This window comes from Eucyclogobius newberryi, unplaced genomic scaffold, assembly GCF_026437365.1.
Source record: "Eucyclogobius newberryi isolate DKJ021-1_F unplaced genomic scaffold, fEucNew1.0.hap1 SCAF_63, whole genome shotgun sequence".
NCBI lineage: Eukaryota > Metazoa > Chordata > Actinopteri > Gobiiformes > Gobiidae > Eucyclogobius > Eucyclogobius newberryi.
Window position 1 is genome coordinate 449,506 of NW_027316312.1, and position 15,306 is coordinate 464,811.

The 15,306-nt window shown below is 40.6% G+C and overlaps 1 protein-coding gene across 3 annotated transcripts in view; it reads left to right on the forward strand.

Moving 5' to 3' along the window:
• LOC140348225 (unconventional myosin-VI-like) overlaps positions 1 to 15,306 on the forward strand; it is a 147,832-nt gene that overhangs the window by 114,066 nt on the left and 18,460 nt on the right. The window lies entirely within an intron of this gene.

A 15,306-nucleotide genomic window follows, 5' to 3' on the forward strand; every position in this document is an offset into this window, starting at 1 on the left:
TTGTTTCTCCTCTTTTCACTTGTTTCTCCTCTTTTCACTTGTTTCTCCTCTTTTCACTTGTTTCTCCTCACATATCGACGCTTCTTGCTCTTTTCACAGTGTTTCCTCCTCTTTTCACTTGTTTCTCCTCTTTTCACTTGTTTCTCCTCTTTTCACTTGTTTCTCCTCACATATCGACGCTTCTTGCTCTTTTTACAATGTTCCCTCCTCTTTTCGCTTGTTTCTCCTCTTTTCACTTGTTTCTCCTCTTTTCACTTGTTTCTCCTCTTTTCGCTTGTTTCTCCTCACATATTGACGCCTCTTGCTCTTTTCACAGTGTTTCCTCCTCTTTTCACTTGTTTCTCCTCACATATCGATGCTTCTTGCTCTTTTCGCTTGTTTCTCCTCTTTTCGCTTGTTTCTCCTCTTTTCGCTTGTTTCTCCTCTTTTCACTTGTTTCTCCTCTTTTCGCTTGTTTCGCCTCTTTTCGCTTGTTTCTCCTCACATATCGACGCTTCTTGCTCTTTTTACAGTGTTTCCTCTTTTCGCTTGTTTCTCCTCTTTTCGCTTGTTTCTCCTCTTTTCACTTGTTTCTCCTCTTTTCACTTGTTTCTCCTCTTTTCACTTGTTTCTCCTCACATATCGACGCTTCTTGCTCTTTTTACAATGTTCCCTCCTCTTTTCACTTGTTTCTCCTCTTTTCACTTGTTTCTCCTCTTTTCGCTTGTTTCTCCTCACATATTGACGCCTCTTGCTCTTTTCACAGTGTTTCCTCCTCTTTTCACTTGTTTCTCCTCTTTTCACTTGTTTCTCCTCTTTTCACTTGTTTCTCCTCACATATCGACGCTTCTTGCTCTTTTTACTGTGTTTCCTCCTCTTTTCGCTTGTTTCTCCTCTTTTCACTTGTTTCTCCTCTTTTCGCTTGTTTCTCCTCTTTTCGCTTGTTTCTCCTCTTTTCGCTTGTTTCTCCTCACATATTGACGCTTCTTGCTCTTTTCACAGTGTTTCCTCCTCTTTTCGCTTGTTTCTCCTCTTTAACTTGTTTCTCCTCTTTTCACTTGTTTCTCCTCAAATATCGACGCTTCTTGCTCTTTTCACAGTGTTTCCTCCTCTTTTCGCTTGTTTCTCCTCTTTTCACTTGTTTCTCCTCTTTTCGCTTGTTTCTCCTCTTTTCGCTTGTTTCTCCTCACATATTGACGCTTCTTGCTCTTTTCACAGTGTTTCCTCCTCTTTTCGCTTGTTTCTCCTCTTTAACTTGTTTCTCCTCTTTTCACTTGTTTCTCCTCACATATCGACGCTTCTTGCTCTTTTTACAGTGTTTCCTCCTCTTTTCGCTTGTTTCTCCTCTTTTCGCTTGTTTCTCCTCTTTTCGCTTGTTTCTCCTCTTTTCACTTGTTTCTCCTCTTTTCACAGTGTTTCCTCCTCTTTTCACTTGTTTCTCCTCACATATGACGCTTCTTGCTCTTTTCACAGTGTTCCCTCCTCTTTTCGCTTGTTTCTCCTCTTTTCACTTGTTTCTCCTTTTCGCTTGTTTCTCCTCACATATCGACGCTTCTTGCTCTTTTCACAGTGTTTCCTCCTCTTTTCACTTGTTTCTCCTCTTTTCACTTGTTTCTCCTCTTTTCACTTGTTTCTCCTCACATATCGACACTTCTTGCTCTTTTTACAATGTTCCCTCCTCTTTTCACTTGTTTCTCCTCTTTTCACTTGTTTCTCCTCTTTTCACAGTGTTTCCTCCTCTTTTCACTTGTTTCTCCTCTTTTCACTTGTTTCTCCTCACATATCGATGCTTCTTGCTCTTTTCGCTTGTTTCTCCTCTTTTCGCTTGTTTCTCCTCTTTTCGCTTGTTTCTCCTCTTTTCACTTGTTTCTCCTCTTTTCGCTTGTTTCTCCTCTTTTCGCTTGTTTCTCCTCACATATCGACGCTTCTTGCTCTTTTCACAGTGTTTCCTCTTTTCGCTTGTTTCTCCTCTTTTCGCTTGTTTCTCCTCTTTTCGCTTGTTTCTTCTCTTTTCACTTGTTTCTCCTCACATATCGACGCTTCTTGCTCTTTTCACAGTGTTTCCTCCTCTTTTCACTTGTTTCTCCTCTTTTCACTTGTTTCTCCTCTTTTCACTTGTTTCTCCTCTTTTCGCTTGTTTCTCCTCACATATTGACGCCTCTTGCTCTTTTCACAGTGTTTCCTCCTCTTTTCACTTGTTTCTCCTCACATATCGACGCTTCTTGCTCTTTTTACAATGTTCCCTCCTCTTTTCACTTGTTTCTCCTCTTTTCACTTGTTTCTCCTCTTTTCGCTTGTTTCTCCTCACATATCGACGCTTCTTGCTCTTTTTACAATGTTTCCTCCTCTTTTCACTTGTTTCTCCTCTTTTCACTTGTTTCTCCTCTTTTCACTTGTTTCTCCTCTTTTCACAGTGTTTCCTCCTCTTTTCGCTTGTTTCTCCTCTTTTCACTTGTTTCTCCTCTTTTCACTTGTTTCTCCTCTTTTCACTTGTTTCTCCTCACATATCGACGCTTCTTGCTCTTTTCACAGTGTTTCCTCCTCTTTTCACTTGTTTCTCCTCTTTTCACTTGTTTCTCCTCTTTTCACTTGTTTCTCCTCACATATCGACGCTTCTTGCTCTTTTTACAATGTTCCCTCTTTTCGCTTGTTTCTCCTCTTTTCACTTGTTTCTCCTCTTTTCACTTGTTTCTCCTCTTTTCGCTTGTTTCTCCTCACATATTGACGCCTCTTGCTCTTTTCACAGTGTTTCCTCCTCTTTTCACTTGTTTCTCCTCACATATCGACGCTTCTTGCTCTTTTTACAATGTTCCCTCTTTTCGCTTGTTTCTCCTCTTTTCACTTGTTTCTCCTCTTTTCACTTGTTTCTCCTCACATATCGATGCTTCTTGCTCTTTTCGCTTGTTTCTCCTCTTTTCGCTTGTTTCTCCTCTTTTCGCTTGTTTCTCCTCTTTTCACTTGTTTCTCCTCTTTTCGCTTGTTTCGCCTCTTTTCGCTTGTTTCTCCTCACATATCGACGCTTCTTGCTCTTTTTACAGTGTTTCCTCTTTTCGCTTGTTTCTCCTCTTTTCGCTTGTTTCTCCTCTTTTCACTTGTTTCTCCTCTTTTCACTTGTTTCTCCTCTTTTCGCTTGTTTCTCCTCACATATTGACGCCTCTTGCTCTTTTCACAGTGTTTCCTCCTCTTTTCACTTGTTTCTCCTCTTTTCACTTGTTTCTCCTCTTTTCACTTGTTTCTCCTCACATATCGACGCTTCTTGCTCTTTTTACTGTGTTTCCTCCTCTTTTCGCTTGTTTCTCCTCTTTTCACTTGTTTCTCCTCTTTTCGCTTGTTTCTCCTCTTTTCGCTTGTTTCTCCTCTTTTCACTTGTTTCTCCTCACATATCGACGCTTCTTGCTCTTTTTACAGTGTTTCCTCCTCTTTTCGCTTGTTTCTCCTCTTTTCACTTGTTTCTCCTCTTTTCACTTGTTTCTCCTCTTTTCACTTGTTTCTCCTCACATATCGACGCTTCTTGCTCTTTTTACAATGTTCCCTCTTTTCGCTTGTTTCTCCTCTTTTCACTTGTTTCTCCTCTTTTCACTTGTTTCTCCTCTTTTCGCTTGTTTCTCCTCACATATTGACGCCTCTTGCTCTTTTCACAGTGTTTCCTCCTCTTTTCACTTGTTTCTCCTCACATATCGACGCTTCTTGCTCTTTTTACAATGTTCCCTCTTTTCGCTTGTTTCTCCTCTTTTCACTTGTTTCTCCTCTTTTCACTTGTTTCTCCTCTTTTCACTTGTTTCTCCTCACATATCGATGCTTCTTGCTCTTTTCGCTTGTTTCTCCTCTTTTCGCTTGTTTCTCCTCTTTTCGCTTGTTTCTCCTCTTTTCACTTGTTTCTCCTCTTTTCGCTTGTTTCGCCTCTTTTCGCTTGTTTCTCCTCACATATCGACGCTTCTTGCTCTTTTTACAGTGTTTCCTCTTTTCGCTTGTTTCTCCTCTTTTCGCTTGTTTCTCCTCTTTTCACTTGTTTCTCCTCTTTTCACTTGTTTCTCCTCTTTTCACTTGTTTCTCCTCACATATCGACGCTTCTTGCTCTTTTTACAATGTTCCCTCCTCTTTTCACTTGTTTCTCCTCTTTTCACTTGTTTCTCCTCTTTTCGCTTGTTTCTCCTCACATATTGACGCCTCTTGCTCTTTTCACAGTGTTTCCTCCTCTTTTCACTTGTTTCTCCTCTTTTCACTTGTTTCTCCTCTTTTCACTTGTTTCTCCTCACATATCGACGCTTCTTGCTCTTTTTACTGTGTTTCCTCCTCTTTTCGCTTGTTTCTCCTCTTTTCACTTGTTTCTCCTCTTTTCGCTTGTTTCTCCTCTTTTCGCTTGTTTCTCCTCTTTTCACTTGTTTCTCCTCACATATCGACGCTTCTTGCTCTTTTTACAGTGTTTCCTCCTCTTTTCGCTTGTTTCTCCTCTTTTCGCTTGTTTCTCCTCTTTTCGCTTGTTTCTCCTCTTTTCACTTGTTTCTCCTCTTTTCACAGTGTTTCCTCCTCTTTTCACTTGTTTCTCCTCACATATGACGCTTCTTGCTCTTTTCACAGTGTTCCCTCCTCTTTTCGCTTGTTTCTCCTCTTTTCACTTGTTTCTCCTTTTCGCTTGTTTCTCCTCACATATCGACGCTTCTTGCTCTTTTCACAGTGTTTCCTCCTCTTTTCACTTGTTTCTCCTCTTTTCACTTGTTTCTCCTCTTTTCACTTGTTTCTCCTCACATATCGACGCTTCTTGCTCTTTTTACAATGTTCCCTCCTCTTTTCACTTGTTTCTCCTCTTTTCACTTGTTTCTCCTCTTTTCACAGTGTTTCCTCCTCTTTTCACTTGTTTCTCCTCTTTTCACTTGTTTCTCCTCACATATCGATGCTTCTTGCTCTTTTCGCTTGTTTCTCCTCTTTTCGCTTGTTTCTCCTCTTTTCGCTTGTTTCTCCTCTTTTCACTTGTTTCTCCTCTTTTCGCTTGTTTCTCCTCTTTTCGCTTGTTTCTCCTCACATATCGACGCTTCTTGCTCTTTTCACAGTGTTTCCTCTTTTCGCTTGTTTCTCCTCTTTTCGCTTGTTTCTCCTCTTTTCGCTTGTTTCTTCTCTTTTCACTTGTTTCTCCTCACATATCGACGCTTCTTGCTCTTTTCACAGTGTTTCCTCCTCTTTTCACTTGTTTCTCCTCTTTTCACTTGTTTCTCCTCTTTTCACTTGTTTCTCCTCTTTTCACTTGTTTCTCCTCTTTTCGCTTGTTTCTCCTCACATATTGACGCCTCTTGCTCTTTTCACAGTGTTTCCTCCTCTTTTCACTTGTTTCTCCTCACATATCGACGCTTCTTGCTCTTTTTACAATGTTCCCTCCTCTTTTCACTTGTTTCTCCTCTTTTCACTTGTTTCTCCTCTTTTCGCTTGTTTCTCCTCACATATCGACGCTTCTTGCTCTTTTTACAATGTTCCCTCCTCTTTTCACTTGTTTCTCCTCTTTTCACTTGTTTCTCCTCTTTTCACTTGTTTCTCCTCTTTTCACTTGTTTCTCCTCTTTTCACAGTGTTTCCTCCTCTTTTCGCTTGTTTCTCCTCTTTTCACTTGTTTCTCCTCTTTTCACTTGTTTCTCCTCACATATCGACGCTTCTTGCTCTTTTCACAGTGTTTCCTCCTCTTTTCACTTGTTTCTCCTCTTTTCACTTGTTTCTCCTCTTTTCACTTGTTTCTCCTCACATATCGACGCTTCTTGCTCTTTTTACAATGTTCCCTCTTTTCGCTTGTTTCTCCTCTTTTCACTTGTTTCTCCTCTTTTCACTTGTTTCTCCTCTTTTCGCTTGTTTCTCCTCACATATTGACGCCTCTTGCTCTTTTCACAGTGTTTCCTCCTCTTTTCACTTGTTTCTCCTCACATATCGACGCTTCTTGCTCTTTTTACAATGTTCCCTCTTTTCGCTTGTTTCTCCTCTTTTCACTTGTTTCTCCTCTTTTCACTTGTTTCTCCTCTTTTCACTTGTTTCTCCTCACATATCGATGCTTCTTGCTCTTTTCGCTTGTTTCTCCTCTTTTCGCTTGTTTCTCCTCTTTTCGCTTGTTTCTCCTCTTTTCACTTGTTTCTCCTCTTTTCGCTTGTTTCGCCTCTTTTCGCTTGTTTCTCCTCACATATCGACGCTTCTTGCTCTTTTTACAGTGTTTCCTCTTTTCGCTTGTTTCTCCTCTTTTCGCTTGTTTCTCCTCTTTTCGCTTGTTTCTCCTCTTTTCACTTGTTTCTCCTCTTTTCACTTGTTTCTCCTCTTTTCACTTGTTTCTCCTCACATATCGACGCTTCTTGCTCTTTTTACAATGTTCCCTCCTCTTTTCACTTGTTTCTCCTCTTTTCACTTGTTTCTCCTCTTTTCGCTTGTTTCTCCTCACATATTGACGCCTCTTGCTCTTTTCACAGTGTTTCCTCCTCTTTTCACTTGTTTCTCCTCTTTTCACTTGTTTCTCCTCTTTTCACTTGTTTCTCCTCACATATCGACGCTTCTTGCTCTTTTTACTGTGTTTCCTCCTCTTTTCGCTTGTTTCTCCTCTTTTCACTTGTTTCTCCTCTTTTCGCTTGTTTCTCCTCTTTTCGCTTGTTTCTCCTCACATATTGACGCTTCTTGCTCTTTTCACAGTGTTTCCTCCTCTTTTCGCTTGTTTCTCCTCTTTAACTTGTTTCTCCTCTTTTCACTTGTTTCTCCTCAAATATCGACGCTTCTTGCTCTTTTCAGTGTTTCCTCCTCTTTTCGCTTGTTTCTCCTCTTTTCACTTGTTTCTCCTCTTTTCGCTTGTTTCTCCTCTTTTCGCTTGTTTCTCCTCTTTTCGCTTGTTTCTCCTCACATATTGACGCTTCTTGCTCTTTTCACAGTGTTTCCTCCTCTTTTCGCTTGTTTCTCCTCTTTAACTTGTTTCTCCTCTTTTCACTTGTTTCTCCTCACATATCGACGCTTCTTGCTCTTTTTACAGTGTTTCCTCCTCTTTTCGCTTGTTTCTCCTCTTTTCGCTTGTTTCTCCTCTTTTCGCTTGTTTCTCCTCTTTTCACAGTGTTTCCTCCTCTTTTCACTTGTTTCTCCTCACATATGACGCTTCTTGCTCTTTTCACAGTGTTCCCTCCTCTTTTCGCTTGTTTCTCCTCTTTTCACTTGTTTCTCCTTTTCGCTTGTTTCTCCTCACATATCGACGCTTCTTGCTCTTTTCACAGTGTTTCCTCCTCTTTTCACTTGTTTCTCCTCTTTTCACTTGTTTCTCCTCTTTTCACTTGTTTCTCCTCACATATCGACGCTTCTTGCTCTTTTTACAATGTTCCCTCCTCTTTTCACTTGTTTCTCCTCTTTTCACTTGTTTCTCCTCTTTTCACAGTGTTTCCTCCTCTTTTCACTTGTTTCTCCTCTTTTCACTTGTTTCTCCTCACATATCGATGCTTCTTGCTCTTTTCGCTTGTTTCTCCTCTTTTCGCTTGTTTCTCCTCTTTTCGCTTGTTTCTCCTCTTTTCACTTGTTTCTCCTCTTTTCGCTTGTTTCTCCTCTTTTCGCTTGTTTCTCCTCACATATCGACGCTTCTTGCTCTTTTCACAGTGTTTCCTCTTTTCGCTTGTTTCTCCTCTTTTCGCTTGTTTCTCCTCTTTTCGCTTGTTTCTCCTCTTTTCACTTGTTTCTCCTCACATATCGACGCTTCTTGCTCTTTTCACAGTGTTTCCTCCTCTTTTCACTTGTTTCTCCTCTTTTCACTTGTTTCTCCTCTTTTCACTTGTTTCTCCTCTTTTCACTTGTTTCTCCTCACATATCGACGCTTCTTGCTCTTTTTACAATGTTCCCTCCTCTTTTCGCTTGTTTCTCCTCTTTTCACTTGTTTCTCCTCTTTTCACTTGTTTCTCCTTCGCTTGTTTCTCCTCACATATTGACGCCTCTTGCTCTTTTCACAGTGTTTCCTCCTCTTTTCACTTGTTTCCTCCTCTTTTCACTTGTTTCTCCTCTTTTCACTTGTTTCTCCTCACATATCGATGCTTCTTGCTCTTTTCGCTTGTTTCTCCTCTTTTCGCTTGTTTCTCCTCCTTTCGCTTGTTTCTCCTCTTTTCGCTTGTTTCTCCTCTTTTCGCTTGTTTCTCCTCACATATCGACGCTTCTTGCTCTTTTTACAGTGTTTCCTCTTTTCGCTTGTTTCTCCTCTTTTCGCTTGTTTCTCCTCTTTTCGCTTGTTTCTCCTCTTTTCACTTGTTTCTCCTCTTTTCACTTGTTTCTCCTCACATATCGACACTTCTTGCTCTTTTCACAGTGTTTCCTCCTCTTTTCACTTGTTTCTCCTCTTTTCACTTGTTTCTCCTCACATATCGACGCTTCTTGCTCTTTTTACAATGTTCCCTCCTCTTTTCGCTTGTTTCTCCTCTTTTCACTTGTTTCTCCTCTTTTCACTTGTTTCTCCTCTTTTCGCTTGTTTCTCCTCACATATTGACGCCTCTTGCTCTTTTCACAGTGTTTCCTCCTCTTTTCACTTGTTTCTCCTCTTTTCACTTGTTTCTCCTCTTTTCACAGTGTTTCCTCCTCTTTTCACTTGTTTCTCCTCTTTTCACTTATTTCTCCTCAAATATCGACGCTTCTTGCTCTTTTCACAGTGTTTCCTCTTTTCGCTTGTTTCTCCTCTTTTCGCTTGTTTCTCCTCTTTTCACTTGTTTCTCCTCTTTTCACTTGTTTCTCCTCTTTTCACTTGTTTCTCCTCACATATCGACGCTTCTTGCTCTTTTTACAATGTTCCCTCCTCTTTTCACTTGTTTCTCCTCTTTTCACTTGTTTCTCCTCTTTTCACTTGTTTCTCCTCTTTTCACTTGTTTCTCCTCACATATTGACGCCTCTTGCTCTTTTCACAGTGTTTCCTCCTCTTTTCACTTGTTTCTCCTCTTTTCACTTGTTTCTCCTCTTTTCACTTGTTTCTCCTCACATATCGACGCTTCTTGCTCTTTTTACTGTGTTTCCTCCTTTTCGCTTGTTTCTCCTCTTTTCACTTGTTTCTCCTCTTTTCGCTTGTTTCTCCTCTTTTCGCTTGTTTCTCCTCTTTTCGCTTGTTTCTCCTCACATATTGACGCTTCTTGCTCTTTTCACAGTGTTTCCTCCTCTTTTCGCTTGTTTCTCCTCTTTAACTTGTTTCTCCTCTTTTCACTTGTTTCTCCTCACATATCGACGCTTCTTGCTCTTTTTACAGTGTTTCCTCCTCTTTTCGCTTGTTTCTCCTCTTTAACTTGTTTCTCCTCTTTTCACTTGTTTCTCCTCAAATATCGACGCTTCTTGCTCTTTTCACAGTGTTTCCTCCTCTTTTCGCTTGTTTCTCCTCTTTTCACTTGTTTCTCCTCTTTTCGCTTGTTTCTCCTCTTTTCGCTTGTTTCTCCTCTTTTCGCTTGTTTCTCCTCTTTTCGCTTGTTTCTCCTCACATATTGACGCTTCTTGCTCTTTTCACAGTGTTTCCTCCTCTTTTCGCTTGTTTCTCCTCTTTAACTTGTTTCTCCTCTTTTCACTTGTTTCTCCTCACATATCGACGCTTCTTGCTCTTTTTACAGTGTTTCCTCCTTTTCGCTTGTTTCTCCTCTTTTCGCTTGTTTCTCCTCTTTTCGCTTGTTTCTCCTCTTTTCGCTTGTTTCTCCTCTTTTCACTTGTTTCTCCTCTTTTCACAGTGTTTCCTCCTCTTTTCACTTGTTTCTCCTCACATATGACGCTTCTTGCTCTTTTCACAGTGTTCCCTCCTCTTTTCGCTTGTTTCTCCTCTTTTCACTTGTTTCTCCTTTTCGCTTGTTTCTCCTCACATATCGACGCTTCTTGCTCTTTTCACAGTGTTTCCTCCTCTTTTCACTTGTTTCTCCTCTTTTCACTTGTTTCTCCTCTTTTCACTTGTTTCTCCTCACATATCGACGCTTCTTGCTCTTTTTACAATGTTCCCTCCTCTTTTCACTTGTTTCTCCTCTTTTCACTTGTTTCTCCTCTTTTCACTTGTTTCTCCTCACATATCGATGCTTCTTGCTCTTTTCGCTTGTTTCTCCTCTTTTCGCTTGTTTCTCCTCTTTTCACTTGTTTCTCCTCTTTTCGCTTGTTTCTCCTCTTTTCGCTTTGGTTCTCCTCACATATCGACGCTTCTTGCTCTTTTCACAGTGTTTCCTCTTTTCGCTTGTTTCTCCTCTTTTCGCTTGTTTCTCCTCTTTTCGCTTGTTTCTCCTCTTTTCACTTGTTTCTCCTCACATATCGACGCTTCTTGCTCTTTTCACAGTGTTTCCTCCTCTTTTCACTTGTTTCTCCTCTTTTCACTTGTTTCTCCTCTTTTCACTTGTTTCTCCTCTTTTCACTTGTTTCTCCTCACATATCGACGCTTCTTGCTCTTTTTACAATGTTCCCTCCTCTTTTCGCTTGTTTCTCCTCTTTTCACTTGTTTCTCCTCTTTTCACTTGTTTCTCCTCTTCGCTTGTTTCTCCTCTTTTCGCTTGTTTCTCCTCCTTTCACTTGTTTCTCCTCTTTTCGCTTGTTTCTCCTCTTTTCGCTTGTTTCTCCTCACATATCGACGCTTCTTGCTCTTTTTACAGTGTTTCCTCTTTTCGCTTGTTTCTCCTCTTTTCGCTTGTTTCTCCTCTTTTCGCTTGTTTCTCCTCTTTTCACTTGTTTCTCCTCTTTTCACTTGTTTCTCCTCACATATCGACGCTTCTTGCTCTTTTCACAGTGTTTCCTCCTCTTTTCACTTGTTTCTCCTCTTTTCGCTTGTTTCTCCTCACATATTGACGCCTCTTGCTCTTTTCACAGTGTTTCCTCTTTTCACTTGTTTCTCCTCTTTTCACTTGTTTCTCCTCTTTTCACAGTGTTTCCTCCTCTTTTCACTTGTTTCTCCTCTTTTCACTTATTTCTCCTCAAATATCGACGCTTCTTGCTCTTTTCACAGTGTTTCCTCCTCTTTTCGCTTGTTTCTCCTCTTTTCACTTGTTTCTCCTCTTTTCACTTGTTTCTCCTCTTTTCACTTGTTTCTCCTCACATATCGACGCTTCTTGCTCTTTTTACAGTGTTTCCTCTTTTCGCTTGTTTCTCCTCTTTTCGCTTGTTTCTCCTCTTTTCGCTTGTTTCTCCTCTTTTCACTTGTTTCTCCTCTTTTCACTTGTTTCTCCTCACATATCGACACTTCTTGCTCTTTTCACAGTGTTTCCTCCTCTTTTCACTTGTTTCTCCTCTTTTCACTTGTTTCTCCTCACATATCGACGCTTCTTGCTCTTTTTACAATGTTCCCTCCTCTTTTCGCTTGTTTCTCCTCTTTTCACTTGTTTCTCCTCTTTTCACTTGTTTCTCCTCTTTTCGCTTGTTTCTCCTCACATATTGACGCCTCTTGCTCTTTTCACAGTGTTTCCTCCTCTTTTCACTTGTTTCTCCTCTTTTCACTTGTTTCTCCTCTTTTCACAGTGTTTCCTCCTCTTTTCACTTGTTTCTCCTCTTTTCACTTATTTCTCCTCAAATATCGACGCTTCTTGCTCTTTTCACAGTGTTTCCTCTTTTCGCTTGTTTCTCCTCTTTTCGCTTGTTTCTCCTCTTTTCACTTGTTTCTCCTCTTTTCACTTGTTTCTCCTCTTTTCACTTGTTTCTCCTCACATATCGACGCTTCTTGCTCTTTTTACAATGTTCCCTCCTCTTTTCACTTGTTTCTCCTCTTTTCACTTGTTTCTCCTCTTTTCACTTGTTTCTCCTCTTTTCACTTGTTTCTCCTCACATATTGACGCCTCTTGCTCTTTTCACAGTGTTTCCTCCTCTTTTCACTTGTTTCTCCTCTTTTCACTTGTTTCTCCTCTTTTCACTTGTTTCTCCTCACATATCGACGCTTCTTGCTCTTTTTACTGTGTTTCCTCCTTTTCGCTTGTTTCTCCTCTTTTCACTTGTTTCTCCTCTTTTCGCTTGTTTCTCCTCTTTTCGCTTGTTTCTCCTCTTTTCGCTTGTTTCTCCTCACATATTGACGCTTCTTGCTCTTTTCACAGTGTTTCCTCCTCTTTTCGCTTGTTTCTCCTCTTTAACTTGTTTCTCCTCTTTTCACTTGTTTCTCCTCACATATCGACGCTTCTTGCTCTTTTTACAGTGTTTCCTCCTCTTTTCGCTTGTTTCTCCTCTTTAACTTGTTTCTCCTCTTTTCACTTGTTTCTCCTCAAATATCGACGCTTCTTGCTCTTTTCACAGTGTTTCCTCCTCTTTTCGCTTGTTTCTCCTCTTTTCACTTGTTTCTCCTCTTTTCGCTTGTTTCTCCTCTTTTCGCTTGTTTCTCCTCTTTTCGCTTGTTTCTCCTCTTTTCGCTTGTTTCTCCTCACATATTGACGCTTCTTGCTCTTTTCACAGTGTTTCCTCCTCTTTTCGCTTGTTTCTCCTCTTTAACTTGTTTCTCCTCTTTTCACTTGTTTCTCCTCACATATCGACGCTTCTTGCTCTTTTTACAGTGTTTCCTCCTTTTCGCTTGTTTCTCCTCTTTTCGCTTGTTTCTCCTCTTTTCGCTTGTTTCTCCTCTTTTCGCTTGTTTCTCCTCTTTTCACTTGTTTCTCCTCTTTTCACAGTGTTTCCTCCTCTTTTCACTTGTTTCTCCTCACATATGACGCTTCTTGCTCTTTTCACAGTGTTCCCTCCTCTTTTCGCTTGTTTCTCCTCTTTTCACTTGTTTCTCCTTTTCGCTTGTTTCTCCTCACATATCGACGCTTCTTGCTCTTTTCACAGTGTTTCCTCCTCTTTTCACTTGTTTCTCCTCTTTTCACTTGTTTCTCCTCTTTTCACTTGTTTCTCCTCACATATCGACGCTTCTTGCTCTTTTTACAATGTTCCCTCCTCTTTTCACTTGTTTCTCCTCTTTTCACTTGTTTCTCCTCTTTTCACTTGTTTCTCCTCACATATCGATGCTTCTTGCTCTTTTCGCTTGTTTCTCCTCTTTTCGCTTGTTTCTCCTCTTTTCACTTGTTTCTCCTCTTTTCGCTTGTTTCTCCTCTTTTCGCTTTGGTTCTCCTCACATATCGACGCTTCTTGCTCTTTTCACAGTGTTTCCTCTTTTCGCTTGTTTCTCCTCTTTTCGCTTGTTTCTCCTCTTTTCGCTTGTTTCTCCTCTTTTCACTTGTTTCTCCTCACATATCGACGCTTCTTGCTCTTTTCACAGTGTTTCCTCCTCTTTTCACTTGTTTCTCCTCTTTTCACTTGTTTCTCCTCTTTTCACTTGTTTCTCCTCTTTTCACTTGTTTCTCCTCACATATCGACGCTTCTTGCTCTTTTTACAATGTTCCCTCCTCTTTTCGCTTGTTTCTCCTCTTTTCACTTGTTTCTCCTCTTTTCACTTGTTTCTCCTCTTCGCTTGTTTCTCCTCTTTTCGCTTGTTTCTCCTCCTTTCACTTGTTTCTCCTCTTTTCGCTTGTTTCTCCTCTTTTCGCTTGTTTCTCCTCACATATCGACGCTTCTTGCTCTTTTTACAGTGTTTCCTCTTTTCGCTTGTTTCTCCTCTTTTCGCTTGTTTCTCCTCTTTTCGCTTGTTTCTCCTCTTTTCACTTGTTTCTCCTCTTTTCACTTGTTTCTCCTCACATATCGACGCTTCTTGCTCTTTTCACAGTGTTTCCTCCTCTTTTCACTTGTTTCTCCTCTTTTCGCTTGTTTCTCCTCACATATTGACGCCTCTTGCTCTTTTCACAGTGTTTCCTCTTTTCACTTGTTTCTCCTCTTTTCACTTGTTTCTCCTCTTTTCACAGTGTTTCCTCCTCTTTTCACTTGTTTCTCCTCTTTTCACTTATTTCTCCTCAAATATCGACGCTTCTTGCTCTTTTCACAGTGTTTCCTCCTCTTTTCGCTTGTTTCTCCTCTTTTCACTTGTTTCTCCTCTTTTCACTTGTTTCTCCTCTTTTCACTTGTTTCTCCTCACATATCGACGCTTCTTGCTCTTTTCAGTGTTTCCTCCTCTTTTCGCTTGTTTCTCTTTTCGCTTGTTTCCCCTCTTTTCGCTTGTTTCTCCTCTTTTCACTTGTTTCTCCTCTTTTCACTTGTTTCTCCCCACATATTGACGCTTCTTGCTCTTTTCACTTGTTTCTCCTCTTTTCACTTGTTTCTCCTCTTTTCACTTGTTTCTCCTCACATATCGACGCTTCTTGCTCTTTTTACAGTGTTTCCTCTTTTCGCTTGTTTCTCCTCTTTTCACTTGTTTCTCCTCTTTTCGCTTGTTTCTCCTCTTTTCGCTTGTTTCTCCTTTTCGCTTGTTTCTCCTCACATATCGACGCTTCTTGCTCTTTTCACAGTGTTTCCTCCTCTTTTCGCTTGTTTCTCCTCTTTAACTTGTTTCTCCTCTTTTCACTTGTTTCTCCTCAAATATCGACGCTTCTTGCTCTTTTCACAGTGTTTCCTCCTCTTTTCGCTTGTTTCTCCTCTTTTCACTTGTTTCTCCTCTTTTCACTTGTTTCTCCTCTTTTCGCTTGTTTCTCCTCACATATTGACGCTTCTTGCTCTTTTCACAGTGTTTCCTCCTCTTTTCGCTTGTTTCTCTAACTTGTTTCTCCTCTTTTCACTTGTTTCTCCTCACATATCGACGCTTCTTGCTCTTTTCACAGTGTTTCCTCCTCTTTTCACTTGTTTCTCCTCTTTTCACTTGTTTCTCCTCTTTTCACTTGTTTCTCCTCACATATCGACGCTTCTTGCTCTTTTCAGTGTTTCCTCCTCTTTTCGCTTGTTTCTCTTTTCGCTTGTTTCCCCTCTTTTCGCTTGTTTCTCCTCTTTTCACTTGTTTCTCCTCTTTTCACTTGTTTCTCCTCACATATTGACGCTTCTTGCTCTTTTTACTGTGTTTCCTCCTCTTTTCGCTTGTTTCTCCTCTTTTCGCTTGTTTCTCCTCTTTTCGCTTGTTTCTCCTCTTTTCGCTTGTTTCTCCTTTTCGCTTGTTTCTCCTCACATATTGACGCTTCTTGCTCTTTTCACAGTGTTTCCTCCTCTTTTTGCTTGTTTCTCCTCTTTAACTTGTTTCTCCTCTTTTCACTTGTTTCTCCTCAAATATCGACGCTTCTTGCTCTTTTCACAGTGTTTCCTCCTCTTTTCGCTTGTTTCTCCTCTTTTCACTTGTTTCTCCTCTTTTCGCTTGTTTCTCCTCTTTTCGCTTGTTTCTCCTCTTTTCGCTTGTTTCTCCTCTTTTCGCTTGTTTCTCCTCACATATTGACGCTTCTTGCTCTTTTCACAGTGTTTCCTCCTCTTTTCGCTTGTTTCTCCTCTTTAACTTGTTTCTCCTCTTTTCACTTGTTTCTCCTCACATATCGACGCTTCTTGCTCTTTTTACAGTGTTTCCTCCTCTTTTCGCTTGTTTCTCCTCTTT